The sequence below is a fragment of the Sphaeramia orbicularis genome, chromosome 1 (genome assembly GCF_902148855.1).
Source record: "Sphaeramia orbicularis chromosome 1, fSphaOr1.1, whole genome shotgun sequence".
NCBI lineage: Eukaryota > Metazoa > Chordata > Actinopteri > Kurtiformes > Apogonidae > Sphaeramia > Sphaeramia orbicularis.
The window spans coordinates 273,468-279,467 of NC_043957.1; the positions used below are offsets into that span (position 1 = coordinate 273,468).

The following is a 6,000-nucleotide window of genomic DNA, read 5'->3' on the forward strand; positions in this document are numbered from 1 at the left end:
GAAAATGGCACAAAACCAAAAGCTCTTCTGACCTGATCACATTCCAGTCACTATTGGTATCCTTCTCATCCAGTGTCACTGCTGCGAAGAAGGCTTACTATAATAACAAAATTCATTCTGCCACCGACACCAAGAAACTATTCTCAACCTTTAAAACACTACTCAACCCTCCGCCTCCACCACCCACTACTAATCTGACAGCAGACAACTTTGCTTCATTTTTCACAAATAAAGTGTCTACTATCAGCAGTTAGTTCACTGATCCACCCATAGACTGCACGCCTCCTTCTTCAACATCATCATCATCACATACTGCTTCCTCTCCCCTGACTATGGGTACTACTAACTCAACTGACAAAAGCCCAACTGCGTCATTCCCCTCATTTACTCCCCTCACAGAGAACGAGGTGTCTAAACTCCTTTCCTCTAGCCGTCCTACAACATGCCTGTTGGACCCTATTCCATCCAACCTCTTACAGTCTGTTGCCCCTACTATCACACCACCAATCACACATGTGATGAATGCTTCACTGACATCAGGAACATTTCCTACAGTATTTAAACAAGCGCAGGTAACACCACTACTCAAAAAACCTTCCCTCACCCCCACTCAAGTGGAGAATTATCCACCAGTCTCACTCCTCCCATACCTTTCTAAGACCATCGAAAGGGCGGTTTTCAAACAGGTCACAGAATTCCTCTCCCAAAATAACCTCCTTGACATCAACCAATCTGGCTTCAAAATCGGCCACTCCACTGAAACGGCTCTGTTGTCTGTGACAGAAGCCTTGAAAGAGGCTAGAGCAGCAGCCAAGTCTTCAGTACTCATTCTACTGGACTTATCAGCAGCATCTGACACTGTCAGTCACCATATCCTGTTATCCATACTCTGGAACATGGGCATCACAGGCCACGCCCACTCCTGGTTTCAATCTTACCTTACTGGTCGGTCCTTCAGTGTGTCCTGGCTAGGGCACACATCAGCAGTTCACCGCTTCACCACGGGGGTCCCCCAAGGCTCTGTGTTGGGCCCCCTCCTTTTTGCCATATACACCACCTCACTGGGTCAGATCATCCACTCACACGGCTTCTCATATCATTGCTATGCTGATGATACCCAGCTCTATCTGTCATTCCCACCTGATGACTCCACAGTCTCAGCGCGGATCTCAGACTGTCTCTCTGACATATCTGCATGGATGAAAGCCCATCACCTTCAGCTGAACCTGTCCAAAACTGAACTGCTGCTCTTCCCAGCTAAGCCAACCATACAGCAGGACATCTCCATCACTATTGACTCCATACCTCTGGCTCCTACCAGTGTAGTACGTAACTTGGGAGTCATGATTGATAATCAGTTGACCTTCACGGATCACGTTCCCTCTGTCACCCGATCATGCCGTTCCACTCTGTTCAACCTAAGAAAGATCAGGCCCTACCTAACCGAACAGGCCACCCAGCTCCTGGTGCAGACTATGGTTATCTCCCGTCTTGACTACTGCAATGCTCTTCTAATGGGCCTCCCAGCTTGTGTTGTCAAGCCACTACAGATGGTCCAGAATGCAGTAGCGCGTCTGGTCTTCAATCAGCCTAAAAGGGCACATGTCACCCCCTTACTCATTGAGTTACACTGGTCTACCCATAGCTGCCCGCATCAAATTCAAATCTTTAATCCTAGCCTACAAAATCCTCAGTGGGTCTGCTCCTACCTACTTAGGTGCACTAATAAAAGCTTATGTCGCCCCACGACCACTCCGCTCGTCTGGGGAACGTAGTCTGGTGGTCCCCAGACCTTGTACAAGACAATCCAGGCTCTTTTCATGGGTCGTTCCACGTTGGTGGAACGCTCTACCAAGTGCTACAAGAACAGAGTCATCCCTGCCTATCTTCAAGAAGCTCCTGAAGACCCAGCTCTTCCGAGAGCACCTCCTATCCTAGCACTTTCAAACATTCCATTTTAAATATTCTAATAAGGTTTTTCCCAGGATAACCACAGATTCTTCCAGGATTATCTCTGGACCTGCTGCGGTGGTCCGGCCTCTTCCCTGCCCTCATCATCACCACTCACTTATGCTCAACCGCCTCCATGTGTCTCCCCCTACTCCCCCCTTCTCCCCCTTCTCCCCCTGTCTCTATCTCTATCGCTCTCTCTTTTTCCCCTTCTCTACCCTCTCTCTTTAACCCCAACTGGTCCTGTCAGTCGTCCATCTTCCAGGAGTCTGGGTCTGCTCCAGGTTTCTGCTGTTAAAGGGAAGTTTTTCCTCGCCACTGTCACCAGTCACAAGTGTTTGCTCCTGGAGGATTCTGTTGGGTTTCTGTAAATTGCCTTAGAGTCTGGTTTTGACCAACTCTATATATAAAATGTCAAGAGATAACTTTTTTTTGTGATCTCGCGCTATATAAATAAAATTTTGATTGATTGAGTGATTTAATTGGTTTTCCCCTGTAAGTCGCTTTGGAAAAAAGCGTCTGCCAAATGCGTAAACATAAACATAAACATAAACATAGTTCTATAATGATCTAAATAGACCTAGGGTTAGGGTTAGTTCTATAATGATCTAAATAGACCTAGGGTTAGGGTTAGGGTTAGTTCTATAATGATCAAAATAGACCTCGGGTTAGGGTTAGTTCTATAATGATCTAAATAGACCTAGGGTTAGGGTTAGTTCTATAATGATCTAAATAGACCTAGGGTTAGGGTTAGGGTTAGTTCTATAATGATCTAAATAGACCTAGGGTTAGGGTTAGTTCTATAATGATCTAAATAGACCTAGGGTTTGGGTTAGGGGTTAGGGTTAGTTCTATAATGATCTAAATAGAGATAGGAATCACACAAATGTCAGATATGAGCGGCGCTATAGACCTGGGTTTGACACTTACATGTGACATATAATTTTGCCACTACATACAACAAATGATTTGTTTCATTATCACTTTCTCTGGTTGTATTATTAGAATTTTCTGGATTTCAAATATACCTATTTTGTTTTATTTGCTTTTCAAAAAAAAAAAGATTTGAATTACTTATGTCTGCATTATATTTTGAGTCATTGTTGCAGCTCCTGATGTTATGAAAATAATATAAGTATAAAAATATGAATTGAATTGCTCTTTATTGTCATTTGACAGCACAGAGTACAGCAAACGAGATTGCATTCGATGATTAGGGACATCGGGCTGCTGCAACTGGTGTGCTGCCACCATATACACAGATTAAGAAAAAATAATTTTGGTAATTACTGCAATTTTTCAGCTGAACTTAATATTCATTGAAAATATGCATATTTTGGGGATTAACATACAGACGCTGAATTTTTTTAGTAAAAATGTCAAAGTCAAAAGGGAAACAGACGACTATGATGGACATCAGGATAAAACCTGCTGAGTTTGAGCCTTCATGTATTAAACTTTTAGAAGTCTTGTCAGCTAATTTATTTAATATTCTTAATGTGATGCAGAAAAATCTAAAAATCTCCATAATACTGACATGTGGCATCTGTTCTGAATGTGCAGAATGTTTGGAGCATCATCAGAAATCTGACTGAAACACACACTGTTTATGAATAAATTAAAATGAATAAATGATTGCTGATGTAAACAGAGGCCAAAGGCAGGTTAAACTTTATCATATGGTGAATTATATATTTCATTTACACTATAAATTATATATTATTTATGCATCAGTGCGGATTGAAGCATAAAACTTCACCAGATACCTAAACTGATTTACCAGTAAAACCCATGGAGTTGGATCAATGAAAGTAGATGGAGACTTTTGGTTTTATATTCAGTTATCGATATATTTGATGAAAAAATCACTTTTTAAAATTATTTTGTTTCGATATAATAACCTTTGAATTTACTCTGAGTTTTCATGAACATCTAAATTAACTGTAACAAATTAAATATAGGAAAATATGTGATTTGCAGTGAAAAACGAAAAATGCAGAGGATATTGGTTGGCAATGGTGGTGCAACCAATACAAAGGTGTTCTGACTAATTATTCATTGTTATCTATTTTAATGGGATTGATAAATGATGATGGAAATATATTTAGTTATGAATCTGACACTGAAAATAAGAAAGGGGCAGGACTAGATAAGCCTTTGCTTCTTTCTGTCCCTTCTCAATCTGCATTTATGAGTTGGTTCAAACGTACATTTATGTTAAATTTATTGTATTTTGTTACTTCCCTGTGATTAATGACCATTGATGGGTCCATATGTAATTGACTTCTTTTAGTTATTTTTTTACTTTGAAGTTTGAGACAAATAAACAAATAAAATAATATTTATATTAAATGGTGATAAATTATTAAGAAAAGTTAAATAGAGAGAAAAAATTAATTTGGGAATTGCCACAAAAGAAGCATTGGGTCTTAAAGGGTTAAAACAGAGGAGGATGTGACTTAAAGTTGGTAGAATCTTCAGAAGTAGACCCACCAACACCAAATCGAACATCAAACCTAAATATTCCAGACCTGAATCTCATCAGACCAGTGTTATTAGATCAGCTGAAGGTCAACAACCCTTCAGTAAATCACCACATGTTGGGAAATGCGTCATGTGTTCGTTCTGCACAGTGAAAAACAAAAGCCTGTGTCAACATGCCTCCAGTCTGAACATTTTCTCACTCTCCATCATCATCCGTCTGCTGTGTTTGTCTTTGTTCTAATGGAGCCTCAATCTGCTGCTTTTTACGTTTTCACATCCACGTATCCGCGCTTCATTCACCAGGAACCTGCTAATGGCTTTTATCTGTCTCTGGGCTGATACTGACCACTCACAAATGTGCATTTAGTGGCACAAATAATCATCCATACTGAAAGTGACTGCAACGTCTTTGAACATTTGAAAACCTCACACTTATGCTCTACCTGTCTCCTGATAAATATGCACCCTCAGAACCACTTTGGACAATTATTACTCATGACAGAAAGAGTTGTAATGTTTTTTTGTTTTTTTTTTTGGAACCAATTCAGTTTTAATTTAATCCCAGGCTGCTCTTCTGCCATTTAGTGTGTCAATTTCTATGAAGTGTCTAACTGGATAAGACATGACTCAGATGTCCATGTTGTCCTCACCTGTTATGTGGACTACTGTGATCCTGTAGACCTCCTCCTGGGTCAGAACCAGTGGACTAATGTGATCCTGTAGACCTCCTCCTGGGTCAGAACCAGTGGACTAATGTGATCCTGTAGACCTCCTCCTGGGTCAGAACCAGTGGACTAATGTGATCCTGTAGACCTCCTCCTGGGTCAGAACCAGCCTTCACTGTTCATCCCTACTTGTCATAACCCTAACGACTGCTCGTCACCACATGAATTCCTTTCCGTTTTCTTCCTCTTCCAGTCTTTGTGTTGCTAACCCCTCCCTCCTACCTCCCACCCCCCCACTCCCTCTATCCAATCCAACCTGCTCAACAGGTGCACAGGTATGTCTTTAAAACAACTCTACCTTTATTCTGTCTGTGTTTTTGACCAGAACACATTCAGTTCTCAGTCTTGTTCTGGTTCATTGATGATGAAATGTATAATAGGATTGAATAAAAACACAGAATCACCATGTTCTTCTAGTACCCAGGTGAGCATATTATGCACATTTTGCATTTTATGTTATAAAAGGTCATATTATTTTTCACTATTTGTATTAAATCACAATCCAAAACTTGTTCATTTTTGCATGATTTTTTAAAATTCAGACCAAGAAATTAAAATCAGCACATTGTAAACAAAATTAAATTACTACGCTAATGCCCTTCACCAGAGTTAGTAAAAAATGTAACTTTAAGCATTTAATATTTGATCTAGCAAAAAAAAAAATTGAAAGGATATTTACCAATGTTGTTATTCATCATTAACATATGCCAGGGTGCAAAAAATTTTAAAAATAACTAATCCAATTTTGTGTTGTACATTGGAGAAAAAAAAACTTTTGTTGTGTTTTTTGCACCAAAAAAACATGGTTTGTGTTACATTACAAACATGGCATGTAAAAAAC

General features: G+C 39.9%; 1 pseudogene; it reads right to left on the minus strand.

Annotated features, from left to right (window-relative positions):
• Window positions 1-5,324, minus strand: part of LOC115419646 (E3 ubiquitin-protein ligase TRIM21-like) — a 29,485-nt pseudogene extending 24,161 nt beyond the window's left edge.
• Window positions 5,325-6,000: the final 676 nt, after the last annotated feature.